Genomic DNA, 14795 nt, shown 5'->3' with positions numbered 1-14795 from the left:
TGTTGCATTACAGTGGGGAACCATTTTAGTGATCATAATCCTCTTTTCCCCTCATTTGTTCTCTCTGATTTTAAAGACAAGTCCTCATTAGAGCATCCTAGGGATGAAGCCATTAGAGTTAGAAGCCGTAGATGCACGTGTGACCTCATAAATCCTAGCACTTTTCTCAGTGAACTGATGACATAATATTATACAGGTGTTTCCAGTGGTTGGGATGGAAATGCAGACTCTTGTGCAATTATTTCTTCTTTTGAGTCTACCTTTTCGCCAGTTAAAAGACTGCAGACGGTTCCACATTCACAGAAGTGCTTGAAGCCTAAGAAGTGGTTTGATTCCTTATGTACTCAGGCTCATCTTAATTTATAGTGAGCTTTAAAAAAACTTTCCTTCGGGATAAGTCTGAAGTTTTGTTTTGTAGGTCTATCTACAAAAATCCCTCTCAAATAGAAAATTAGCTTTAAGGAAGGAGGTTTGGGATAAATTACAAGTTGCCTGCGCCCTTGATGAATGTAGGGTATTTTGGAAGGCAGTTAACTCTTCTTTTTTTGTTAAGCAACAATGCCCTTTTTGGAGGCATCAATTAATGCTAATCTGTGGGCTCCTCATTTTAGTAAAAAAATGCACTGAATCTAAAGCGAGCAGGATATTGAATTCACTGTGATTTGCCACACATTTCTCAAAATGTCTGAACAATTCAGGAAGTCAATAAAGCAATTCACAAAAGCCCAAAGGGTAAAATGCCAGGCTCTGGTGGGATTCCCATGGACCAAAAAGTCCTGATTAATGGGCCCCTATTTTTTCAGATGGCATAAATGAGGCAAGTGTCTCTAACCTACTGCACTCCTGGTATCACTCAACCATAGATCCTATTTTCAAAAAGGAAATAAAGTTGACCACAGTTGTTATCGCCCAATTTTATTATTGGACTCAGGCATTAAGGTGGTGGGTTGAGCTCATTTTAAAATGCATTTCAGACTCAGACCTTCAGCTACAGAACGATGATGGATTCAACCCAGATCTGTGACTGGGGGTGAGTGTCCAAAAAGGTTCAGCGCTCCATCCATCATCTCCTTGTGTTTGCTTTGTTCACCGCTAGTTGGCAGGGTATGCCCGAACGTGGGTCGCTTGCTCACTTTGCCACTGGATTCAAGCTAGCCTGGCTGTTGAGGGGTTTTACCCAGAAATCGGTCCCAGGATACTTGTTTCTGGTCCAGGAAAGACCTGTCTTGGCAGTTCGGGCTGGCCTGTTCCCATTAGGACCAGGGTCAAGACTGATTTTCATATGGCTGGGTCTGAACTGAGGTGGCGAAGTGAGCTAAAGAACGATGATGGATTCAACCCAGAACTGTGACTGGAGGTGAGTGTCTGAAAAGATTCAGCGCTCGTCCATCATCTCCTTGTGTTTTCATAAATAAGACTATCCTATTGGGGTGAGGGGAGATAATTATTACACCTTTTAAAATAAGTTTCCACAAGGATTGGAATTTAATAGGTGTAATAAGTAACTACAACAAACAAATGATGGACGGAATGCTGACAATGCAGACATTCTCCCCCAGTCAAGAGATCTGGGTTAAATCCATCGTTCTTTTGCCCACTACACCACCCCAGTTTAGACATGGCCATATGCAAATCAGTCTTGACCCTGTGCCTCATGGGAACAGTCCAGCCCGAACTGCCAAGCCATGTCTTCCCTGGACCGGAATCAAGCATCCTGGGACCGGTTTCTGGCTATCAGCCGTCATCAGCCAGGATAGCTTGACTCCAGTGGCGTAGTGAGCACGGGTCCCACGTCTGGGAATACCCATCCCACTTAGGGCGAAAAGCGTTACAACAAACAAATGATGGACGGAATGCTGACAATGCAGACATTCTCCCCCAGTCAAGAGATCTGGGTTAAATCCATCGTTCTTTTGCCCACTACACCACCCCAGTTTAGACATGGCCATATGCAAATCAGTCTTGACCCTGTGCCTCATGGGAACAGTCCAGCCCGAACTGCCAAGCCATGTCTTCCCTGGACCGGAATCAAGCATCCTGGGACCGGTTTCTGGCTATCAGCCGTCATCAGCCAGGATAGCTTGACTCCAGTGGCGTAGTGAGCACGGGTCCCACGTCTGGGAATACCCATCCCACTTAGGGCGAGAAGCGTTACAACAAACAAATGATGGACGGAATGCTGACAATGCAGACATTCTCCCCCAGTCAAGAGATCTGGGTTAAATCCATCGTTCTTTTGCCCACTACACCACCCCAGTTTAGACATGGCCATGTCTGAACTGGGGTGGCAGAGTGGGCTAAAGAACGGTGATGGATCAAACCCAGATCTATTGACTGGGTGTGAGTGTTTGATTGGTTCTGATGCTCCGTCCATCACCACCCCCTTTTGTACCGCTTTGTTCGCCATAAGTTGGCAGGGTATGCTCAGACGTGAGTCCCTTGCTCACTTTGCCACTGGATTCAAGCAAGCCTGCCTGAAGACGGCTGAAATGCCAGAAACCGGTCCTAGGAAGCTTGTTTCCGGTCCAGGGAAGGCATGGCTTGGCAGTTCGGGCTGGACTGTTCCCATGAGGCACAGGGTCAGACTGATTTGCATATGGCCATGTCTGAACTGGGGTGGCAGAGTGGGCTAAAGAACGGTGATGGATCAAACCCAGATCTATTGACTGGGTGTGAGTGTTTGATTGGTTCTGATGCTCCGTCCATCACCACCCCCTTTTGTACCGTAATAAGTAACTACTACTACAAGTTTTGACATTTAAAATTAATCACAGCGTGTCGATTTTGGTCATTTGTGCACCAAAACTGAAAGTACAGGTTGTTACCGGACACTTCCCTCCAAGGCGATATTAGAGGTGGGCGCGGTACTAAAGGCTGGAGCCAGATACCTGGCTCTGGCTCAGTTTTAGGTTGTCTTCAAACCTTGAGCCATAAACATGCTAAGTCTTCGTTTGGTGTCTGCGCCCGACCCCCCCCCCTCATTCTCCTTTGTCCAGAAAGTCTTCTTATTTCAACTACTTCAATATATAATATGTTTATTTATGTATGTGTTTAGCACAGGCAGGAGATGTGACCTCATGGTTAGAGCTGCTAACTTTCAAACAAACCAGGGAAACATGTTCAAAGTACCCCAGTTCACATCCCAGCTTCGGCTCAACATCCTTTGACTAATCACGCAATCTTCTTGTACCTAAAAAACAAACAAAACACTTGCGCCATAATCTGGTTCTATGTTAAAGCGCCCTAAAGTACTCGAGCCAAGTTCATGCTATATGAAAACTGCAAAAATAAAAAGGAAAAAAGCTCACTGGATCCTGATGTAGCTTCTCAAAGACTAAATGGCAACGCTTTAACCTTTGATTAAAACAAAGAGAGAGCAGAGGACAGTGACCTAGCGGTTAAATAGTTCAACCTGAGACCTATCTATGCCCCCTTGCTTGACCAAATTGTGTGATCCTGGGCAATAACTGTACTTCAGTGTGCCTCTTTTTAATTTATCATCACATTTGAGAGCACTTTTTGAAATACACCAGTTCAGGGTGTGTGCTGTACGAAAACCTTTCTTGTATGTGTCTTAATACATTTTAATATTACTCCATCGATAACAACAACCTATGCCAAATACAGGGAAGACTTGAGAACTGACTTGCCCCTTGGTTCACTAATGGCATCCTTTCAAGGCGGGAGGGGGGGTTGACTGTTTCATGTTTATAAACTATCACTTGTAATAAATGCCACTCACCTCGGCAATAATAAATGCCTGCAATCTCAGCATCATCCTAGACAGCAAAGCCTCCATGAAACGTCAGCTCAACGCCGTCTCCTCAGCCTGCTTCCATGCGCTCCGCAAGATTTTCAAGTGACTCCACATCACCACCAGGAAGACAATGATGCATGCCCTCATCACCAGTCGACTGGACTACAGCAACGCAGTCTATGCAGGCACCACCACCGAAGGCACGCAAGGACTCCAGACCATCCAGAATGCAGCCGCCAGACTGATCTTCAACCTGTCCAAGAGAACCCACATCACCCAGCACCGGAGAGACCTCCACTGGCTCCCCGTCCAGAAGAGATGCCATTTCAAGCTCCTGACCCACGCCTACAAACCCCTCCACGACCAAGGACTCGCCTACTTGAACCACCGGCTACACTTCCACCATTACCCAGGAACCTCTGCTTTGCACACCTCGCCTACATCCTTCGCATACGCCACTGCCGCACCGGAGGACGCTCCTTCCCCCATCTCGCTGCCAAAGCCTGGAACACCTACCCCCTCCACCAGAGCACCTCGACCACGCTGACCGACTTCAGGAAGGGGCTCAAGACCTGCAGCAAGCGCCTGGATACCCTCACGGGTGACAAGCCGCTCTCTATAAATACTACTTGATTGATTGACAGCAGTCAAATAATCTGATTCTCTAGAGTGAAACGCTTCCGATAAAAAAAAAAATACACTTTTTTGAACTTTGAAGAGTCTATCATATTTTTACATTAAACTTACAATTCAAATGCATTGTTGGCTCGCTTGAGTTGGGGCTCTTAGAGGGCAAAGCCAGAGCCTCACCTTGACTCTCCCGGGTAATTTGCTGGCTTCTAAGTGTCAAATTTGGCAAGTTTGACATGCTGAACTTCACCTGGAGGGAACTGCAAGGGATGTGATAATTATGACAAAACATGTAATTCCGATCCCAACGCAAAGAGGAGTTTTCACAGGGATGAAAAGTGAATGGGCCACTCGTAATGAATGAGCAAGGTCAAAGTTCAGAGTGGAGTATAAAGCAGGGACGTAAGGCTCCGTCGTAATATGTGCGGTAAACTTGCATTAGTATTCCTGCACCACAAGTACCAGTATTGTTTCTTCTGAGAATACCATCTCTTTCCAACAACACTCTTGAGAAATGTGGAATAACATGAGGCAACATGTTTCCCCACAGATTCTCATGTTATTCCTCATTTGCGGGCACTTTATACTACCACATATTTTGACTGCATTGAGTAGATAAATGTACGGATGAGAAATCAAAGCGATGCAGTTTTCTTGAAGATTTTGTAAATCCCGGTTCAGACTAATTCCTTTTTACCGGCAGAATTAAGAATTGCGTGCCGCCAGTAATCCGGCTTTTAGCGTGCCGAGAGACAGTTGTCCTGTTTGTCTGCCTTTCTTAGGTGACATCACGAGGACGGGTGTCAACAGCGTACGTGTCCTCATGTTTTCAAGTGCTAAATGCTAGTAATAACTCTTGACATCATTAGGCACTTCGCTAAATTGTGGGACAAGCAATTATCAGAGGTTAACACTCTTTGCGGGGGCTATTAACGACTATTAACGCCCTAAGAGGTGGACCCTAGGTGCAGAGACGTGGAGAGGAGCGTGATACGGCGCCACGTTAGGCCTGCCAAGTCAAAACAGAAAACAAACCAGCGCGCTAAATCAGCACTTAATTCCTCTGGACAGCACAAAGGCCTGTTGTGCGTTGACACAGTAGCTGATTGATGCTTAATAACCAGAAATAACAACTTATCGCTATTAAACGCACCCGCGGTTTCCTAATGGGGACTGACTCCGCTCTGGAGCAGCGGTGTCTGCAGACAAAGCAGGGGTGACTCACGTCTGCCAGCGGGGAGAAAGTGCCAGCGGACCCCGTGCTTACTCATCTCTCACACCGGTGCCGGGTTCACGGGCTCCTGTAAACACTGGCAGGGGACCGGGCCTTTCTTGAGAGTATACCGCACTAGGCACTACAAAGGCCTGCCCTATAAATAACCGTATTTACTTGAGTGATTCACCTCACTTTACAGGTCTTCCAGGTACACTTGTAACATGGCCGCCGATGGATGCTTGCGTTTCAACAAGATGGGCAGAGGCTGGCAACCCTGAGAACAACATCTGCGCCTCCCCGCCCAACGAGGCGCAGATGTGCTTTTCGTTCCAGTTCTGGCCTGCCTGATCCGTGGAGCAATCACTCGTCTTTACTAGAGTCTTACATCAGCCCTCTTAAACTAGTGGAACTGGTGTCAAAACAAGAGTGAGGCGTGGGATTTTCCCGCCCGTCCGGGTTTTTCTCCTCTGCACATGCGCAGACCTCCGCCGGGAAAATGCGCGCGTGCTGGCTCCACAGTCCTGGACTGCCTTCAAATGGCGGTCTCCCCACGTGGGCCTGTTTACAGCACAAACTGTCCGTGTCAGATGTCTTACGTTTTAATGGTTCTCAAAACCTAAAACTCCCTCTTAATGAGCGTTCACAAAAAACAGCAAAACAGTAAACTTGGCCAGTACGTGGAGAGATTTTATAATTGCTTACATATGCGCGAATGTGTTTACAACTGCACACATCTTTAGCAGAGCTCAGCCCTCATTGCCTGGACAGGAGACTTTACGATGCCAAAACACGTCTCATCAGGCACAACTCCCAAACAAAACAACCTTGGAACATAAAGTTTATTTTTACACGACACACAGTTCTCGATTCGCGAAGTTTGAAATGGTTCCCGGGTTTCCTAAGCAATTGCAAAGTTTTTTTTCTCTGTGCACACTAATTTAGCAAGCCAGTGTTCAAGATAACACAACACAAGGCGTGATTCTTGCTACCTGTGGCTTAATTTCACGCTGAAAAACACACCTAAATGTTTCTTCTACATTAGAAGTTTACATTTTGTGCGCTTTAATTAGCACATTAGTATTAAGAGGACGAAGACCGGAAGCTGTGATGGGAAGGAAAGGAGACAGGACCTCCCTTGCACATTCAACGAGGCCTTCTTCCAGAGTACTGCCAGTTCGGCAAGTGGGAAGCGTGCCGAGTGGGATTGCAGTTTCTGTTGCTCAGGTGAGGAAGTTTCTAGGCAGGGCCTTTCCTTTTGTGTGTCTACCTATTACTACGGGAAGGCTGAATGAAGGGTGTGATGCCTTTCGTTGTGCCTATATTGTGCGTGCTCCAGGCTGGACACAACCCCAGTGCTACCTGCCTGCCCTGAGAAGCATCACTTTACACAAACCTACGCAAAGAGACTCTGTTCTTTTTTATCCCATCCTGAAAATAGAGACATTTCTCTAGGGCACATTTATATGAAAACTATTAGTTTATGCACGGGCGATGGTGGTGTTTGTGCACAGTGGTGATGTCCTCATGGCCTAAAGTGATAATGCAACATATGGAAATAATGTAAATTTCTCCGATAGGGTCGCATACTATCCCACAAAGCCTTGCCATATTCCTAAAAACCCCGGATGAAAACTGGCTTTAACTTAAAACTTCCAACTCTCAAATCTCCTTTTTCTTTCAAATAACTCTTTCCTTCCTTTCCATCTTCTGCTCTCTTGGTACAGCCTGCTCTAAATCACCCTCATGCTTGCCTTAATCCTCACTATTTTGTTTCTTCAAAATGCCAACACCTTATTTCAAAGATCACAACCTCTACTTTGAAAGTCAAACCCTGCACCGTAGCAATATCTAATCTCCTGTAGCTCATCTATTAATACCGCCAACCAATGCACGACATTCCCATATCCCTCTCTCCCACGAAACACAAATCTATCACACAGAAACTGTTGTAAAAGCATGGAATGGTTCCTGTAGAGCACGAGACAACTCCCAATAGCCAACAAGAACTACCAAAAAAAAAACAACTAACCCTAGGACCTGGGCCAGCGTGCTGTCAAGCGTGAAAGCACAACAATGCCTCGTCCGGGATAGTAAGCGCTACATAACACCACATATAACCCACACTAAAACCGATACCATAACACTCAGCAGTCAGTCTACTGTAGTACATACAGTCTGCTTAATAATTCACTTTTACTGCTTGACATTCCTACACTCACATAAAACAAAACTGCTAGGGGTAATATCTATCACCTAGTACTATACCAGTCCACAGCAATAAGCCACACGTCACCAACTGAACAGGCACAGAATAACTGAAGAGATCAGCCGCATAACACTGGCGAACGGAGAACTCTAATGTAATTCAGCACTGGAAGTCTGCACTAGCACCGTACTACAGCCACTTATTGGCATCTCACGAGGACAATCAGATTTGGGATGATATTAACAGAGTCCATCCCAGCAGGTTTATCCACCACTCCCTTTCAACTATGCCTGCTCAGGAGCATAAACTTTAAACAATTATCACCGAATGGACAACCCAGTGCAGTAACCAGCTAAGTAGACTATGAGCACAAGAAATACCAAAAAGAGATCTGCAGAGCTACTTACAGCTGCCAGCTTACTGTAAACCATAAACTGTGAGCCTACCTCTCACACTAAAGAACGGTGATGGATCAAACCCAGATCTGTTGACTGGGTGTGAGTGTTTGATTGGTTCTGATGCTCCGTCCATCCCCCCCCCCTTTTTACCGCTTTGTTCGCCATAAGTTGGCAGGGTATGCTCAGACGTGAGTCCCTTGCTCACTTTGCCACTGGATTCAAGCAAGCCTGGCTGAAGACGGCTGAAATGCCAGAAACCGGTCCTAGGAAGCTTGTTTCCGGTCGAGGGAAGGCATGGCTTGGCAGTTCGGGCTGGACTGTTCCCATGAGGCACAGGGTCAGACTGATTTGCATATGGCCATGTCTGAACTGGGGTGGCAGAGTGGGCTAAAGAACGGTGATGGATCAAACCCAGATCTGTTGACTGGGTGTGAATGTTTGATTAGTTCTGATGCTCCGTCTATCACCACCCCCTTTTGTACCTCTCACACTTCATCGATCAAACTGCTGAGGCTGCGTCACATAAAGTGATAACCGCACCTCAGTGACCCTCACTCACAACCTGGAGACATTTCCTACATGGGATTAAAACAAAGACATCACACTTCCAACCAAACGCGCTACCCAGTGTTACCTGCTGCCTATGTAGGAAAGCGCTTAAGCACTTCACATGGGGTGGTAACCGTTATATAAATGTTGCAATAACATAGAATACTCTGGAGAGCCCATTTTTCTGCAAAGTATATAGTCTGTAGAACCTTTTTTTAATGTTATTGGATGTCAGCAACATTAATTGTTTCAAAAATGCTTCACATGCGTGTTCTGCAGTTAAAAAATTTTTTGCAAACTATGTAAAGTTTTCCACAGACCTTCATGAAGGTTGCAAAATACTTTGTGAACTATTGCCAAAGCCAAAAGGCTTTGCTTTGAATATGAAGATTATGATTGTGTCATGAAGTGAATTTGCAAATAAAAATACAGTTAACAAACCCCCACACTTGGTACTTTTTATGTATAATTTACTTCCCAAATGGGAGGCAGTAAAGTATGCCGCAGGCTAATGAGTGTGACATCAGCCTCAATAATATCCCTGGCTTTGAACCACCGTACCCCCTCAGAAGTACTGTGCTATAACAGCCAACCCAGTGAGAAATAAAGAGTGTACTATGTTTGTGGTAAACAAATCTATTCAAGGCTGCCAGAATCTGTTGAACCTGTCATTCATCACAGTCCTGATCAAGTCCCTTATCGGTAAAGACTGCCATCTCTGAAACTTACAGATTCCTTTCTATCCTCTCTCTCATGTACGGGATAGGTCAGCCTATCCATAAAGTTCCTGCTAATTCCAATGTCCTTGAAGAAGCAACCAAGCAGTGGCGGATGGTGACGTTTGAAAGTGGTGTGGTGTAAAACAATTGTCGTACTGCACTGCGGCGAGCGAGCCCGAATCACCTACAGGGGTGTTCTCCCCCTGAGAAAATTTTGAAAAAAGAGTGGGCAAATGGTGCATTTTCAAGCAAATTTGAGAAAGCAGGAAGGTGTCATACACTCTGAGGTCTGATGACCCCGTCCAGTCCCCGGCCCGGCCCCTCCACACCCCGCACCCTGTGGGTCCTACTAAGGTCACCTGGTCAAGCGCCTAGAAGTGAAAGGTTCACAGTGCCACACACAATCATGCTGGGGATCGACAGTCTGGCAGTGCCACTAAACATGCAGATATCTCGGTTCTTAGTCCTGTTTCTTTCGGCCGATGTTTTTGCTCAGGGTACCACAAGAAATGAATATCTGCCACCAGTCGTCAGTTATATGTGGCATAAAGCGCCAAAAAGCCGACAGAAATGCAGTGCTACATACTGACAACCTATAACTAGAACTTCCTCAGTATAAACTGGATTTGGTCTGGTTATTTCAGTTAGTAAGAACCAGCAAATTGACATGAATATGACATTAAAATAAGTTCGAAGATATTAATGGTAATCCGCGAACACACAATGCTCGGGGCGCTTTAGATACAGTGCACTTTACGAAACAGATGGCAAGGAATGCGGGTCTCTCATAATTAGAAACTAGAGTACTATTAAAGAAACACACTATACATCCGGAACTAGCGTACTTTTAAACAAACACACTATACATCCGGAACAAGAGTACTTTTAAACAAACACACTATACATCCAGAACAAGAGTACGTTTAAACAAACACACTATACATCCGAAACAAGAGTACTATTAAAGAAACACACTACATTCGGAACAAGAGTACTTTTAAACAAATCTAAATGAATAAAGGTATGCTGTTCCTACAGAGGCTGTCAAAGGTTATGAAATTGTACATGTCAGGAGGTGATTCCTCCTTAAGGAAAAAGACCCTCACACATCCGTCAGACTCGCTGTCATGTATCGTCAGCAGGTGGCCCAGATGTCAAGTATCATCATCAGGTCTGCTCCGAATCGGGGCGGCGCTGCAATCCCCGATCGGCGACCTTAAAGGCGCCTTTTAGTGGAGATCTTTATTCCATTCTTTGCCGGTTGGTGAGTGCAAGTGAGGGCCCTATAGTGAAGTGCGTGTGAGACTAAGTGTGTTAAAAGTAAGTAGTGGAGATCCTAGATAGCAAGTTTTAATTAGAACGGTCCCACTCTTAATTAAAAACAAAAACATGCGTAATCTTCCAGTGAGGGTGTCTGAATTACGCTCAAGTGGTCAACATGTTTCTTGCATTGGTCAGCTAGACCGCAATTCTTCAGGACCAGAGAAGTACACACACTTATTGGTGGTGGCAGAAACTAATACTTACCACTTGTACAGCACCCTAATAAGAGGTTACTTAAAAATTAGTAATGCCTGTAAAAGAGAAGGTAAAAGGACAAACATACAAATCATAAAGATAAATTTGCTGCAAACAATGTAAAGTCAAATCGCCTCATAAACTGCACCCAGAAAAGTGTCATGCAGTATCAGTAATGTATAGGTACATGACATGATAAGGAGTGTTCAACAAAACATATTAGTGATTTGAGTAACATATTAGTTATGTCAGGCAAGGGCTGTTGCAGAACTGATATGTTAAAACTATGCCCAAATGTGTAAAAACTTGAGGAAAGAAACAACACACCCTGGAGTTCAGGGCGTCCGGTTCCAGCGAGCAGGCGCTAAACACTAACACTGAATAGTACAGTGTTCTGTGGATACAAAAACACCCGTTCATGGGGTGTATTTAAACAATGTCGTGTAAATACAATCAAGGCATACACATCGTGATTTGGGGATGGCACTGTTGCATGGTTTAAATTCAATAAAAATGAAAGTCAGTGGCGTCTCGAGGGGGGATACCGGTATACGAGGATATCTTTAGGTTATAACTAGTTATCTTGGCTACCTTCGATTATCATAGTGATTACGTATTCAAGCTGTCCTTAGTTGAGGATCAAGTGAAGGCACGCATGGAGTCTCTAGAGCTCACCCCGGGGAGATGGTCAATACTCACAGCCGTACTTGATGTGGAGAGACTCGGAACCTATCTTCCGTCCGCGCCAGCTCGGTGGACAACCCTGGATTATGGCGGGGAGAAGACATAGCTAGCACGAGCCAATCAAAAGGGAGGGCTCATCGTAACACGTCAAACGGTTGCGTGTGTGGAGGGTAGAGCCACTCTGATAGGCTCCCGTATGTCTGATGGAGTTGGAGTCGTCGTCCAATTGACGCTCCGGGGTGGAGGTGTCAGCCAATTAGTGGTGGTGTGTTAGGATCTATCTCCTGGCAACTGTAACTACGCAACATGACTGGGGTTACGATAATCACGGATCCGGCTGTTTAAAAATGTCCAAAGATACGTAATAAAAACCTGTTAGCGATGCAAGCCATGGAGGTTAAGGGTTTAAGGAAGTCTAAAAACACCAGAAAAAAGACCCCAGCGTTATTTGTGTCAATCTAGTCCACAGGTAACGTGAACAAATACATTTACACAGCCATCGCCGAAATCAAGGGTGATTGTCATGTGATACACATCAGAACTGGTGACGTGAATACACAGCAAGATCCAGATATTCTTGTGCTTGCCCTCGGCTATATGATTGACTGAACGGAAAAGACAAATAGAATTCCGTCAAAAGAAGGGGGTTGGTAGAGGAAACAGGACACTTCCCATAGACAAATTTTAACAAGGGGGTCACGGGTGATACAGACGCGGAAAAAACGGCCCAAAAAGTCCCTGTGTTAGGGGTAGATAATCAATGAAGTTGGACCCGTTCAGGTGTGTGAAGCCCGTCTAAGATTATCCGTGTGTGGGCTGACGAGGATTCAAGGATAGGATCAAATATTCAGCAGACTAGCCCATGGAATGTCTTCATTCAACCCTACCAGGTGTGAGGAAAGTCTCATAACCCACCTTTGTTCTATGGAGAACAATTTAGCATTGCTAATGGTCTTGAAGGATTGGAGGACTGTCCACTGGAAAGAGTCAGGGGAGTGTTTTTTGTCAAGGAAATGTTTTGTCATTTTCGTGTTATCTTTGTTACACCGAAAATTGCTCCGATGCTCAATAATTCTAGTTTTTATTGGTCTAGTGGTCATCCCTATATAGGGGAGACTACACGGGCATCGGATCAGATAAATGCAATTTTGGGTGTTGCAATTAGTGTGTGTTCTGTTTTGCCAAGTGAACGCATTAGGAAATTCAATCTTTTTCGTGACTTTGGTGAGAGGGCATGCTACACAGGAGCCACAAGGATAATGGCCCGTAACAGGAGGGAGGTTCCATAGGGTGGTCTGTCTGATGTTTTTGGGTAGTTTTGGTCTAGTGTGTATAAGCCTGTCCTTCAGATTGGTAGTACGTTTGAACGCAAACCGTGGGGTAGTCAATGAAAGAACCCCGGTATTGAGGATGTTCCAATGTTTTTTAATGATGTTTCTAAGTTGTGCCGAATTCGGCGTGTAAGTAGAAACACATGTGAGGCAGTCTTCACCGGTGCGTACCCTTGGTTCAAGTAACCCTTCCCTATTGTTATTGCGGGCACGTTTGAATGAATTCTTAACATCACGACTCTGATATCCCCGTTGCAGGAGATTATTAGTCAGAACCGAAGATTCCTTGATGAAGTCAGGAAGCGAACTACAATTCCTCCTGATACGGAGGAACTGTCCGAAAGGGAGGTTTTGCTTAAGAGCTAAAGGGTGGTAGCTCTTAAAATGTAGTAGACTGTTCCTGTCGGTGGACTTACGATGGATTGTAGTGCTCATAGTCTGGTCTTTCAATAGGATTAAGAGGTCCAGAAAGGGGATTTGTTCATCAGAAATAGTGTGGGTAAACCGCAGGTAAGGGTTTAAGGTATTAACCCATTTGCAAAAATCCTCACAGTGGACTTGGTCACCTTGCCACAGAATCAGAATATCATCAATGAATCTCTTCCACAATAGGATGTTAGATCTGTAGGGATTCGATTCGTGGTGGATGGCTCTCTCTTCGAAAGCTGCCATATAGATACAGGCCACACTCGGGGCAAAGGTGCTGCCCATCGAGGTGCCCTGTATTTGATGGTATAATTGGCCCTCGTATTCGAAAAAGTTTTCCGTGAGAGCTAGAGACGCACATTCTAGGACAAAGGGACGGGGTGTAGCTGACACCCAATCCAGTTCACTAAAAACATCCTCAATCACCTCAAGAGTGGCCCTTTGTGGAATATTGGTGTAAAGGGCCTCAACATCCAGGGTGATGAGGAAATCCACTTGACCCTGGTGTTGAGAACCCTCTAAAAGTCTGAGAATATCCATGGTATCCCTAAGGAAAGAGGGAGTTTTCTGGACCACAGGTTTAAGAAAGTGATCAACAAATTGTGAAAGTGGTTCGAGAAGCGATCCAATCCCGGAGACAATAGGTCGGCCAGGAGGCGGGTTTATCCCTTTGTGTATTTTTGGGAGACAGTAGAAATATGGAGTTTTTGGTTCAGTAGTCACCAGAAAAGTAGCTTCCTTAGTAGTAATCCAACCATGGGTCTCAGCATGGAAGACCATAGTGTTGATCACTGTTCTGAGTCGAGTAGTAGGGTCCTCTGTAATCGGTAAATAGTATTTCCTGTCACTTAGTTGGCGTGCACACTCCATCCGGTAATCTCTAGTTGACATGATTACCGTTGCACCCCCTTGTCTGCTTGTTTGATAGTGACCAAGGGATCGTTGCTAAGTGACCGTAATGCTAACTCTTCCCCTTTGGTAATATTGTGGAAGGCATTAACGGGTTTTTTTTGTTTCCAGTCTTTAAGGACTGCCTGCTCAAAGGTTAAGACCTCATTGGGGACCATCCCACTGTGTGGTGTAAAAGTGGAAGGTTTATGTAGCCCAGAATCTTCAGTGGGGATCCCTGGTTCGCCATGGAAATAAGCCTTCAAACGTATTTTGCGAAAAAAGGCTTGTATTTCACACATTTCTCTGAATACGTCAATCCTAGGTGTTGGGACAAACCCCAAACCTTTTTGGAGGACTTTCTTCTCTGTCTCATCCAGTGTGCGAGGTGAGAGGTTAACTATTAACGTCTCTTGTTTTTCGTTTGGCTCCTTGTTTCCATTGATGTTGAGGGTTGGTCCTGCCAGTGTACC

The 14795-nt window shown here is 45.2% G+C and overlaps 1 protein-coding gene across 4 annotated transcripts in view; it reads right to left on the bottom strand.

The window, feature by feature from the left end:
* BABAM2 (BRISC and BRCA1 A complex member 2) overlaps positions 1-14795 on the bottom strand; it is a 922754-nt gene that overhangs the window by 194806 nt on the left and 713153 nt on the right. The window lies entirely within an intron of this gene.

Source organism: Triturus cristatus, chromosome 6 (genome assembly GCF_964204655.1).
Source record: "Triturus cristatus chromosome 6, aTriCri1.1, whole genome shotgun sequence".
Lineage (NCBI taxonomy): Eukaryota > Metazoa > Chordata > Amphibia > Caudata > Salamandridae > Triturus > Triturus cristatus.
Note: the sequence above shows the minus strand (reverse complement) of the source record. Positions and strands in the feature narration are given on the sequence as shown.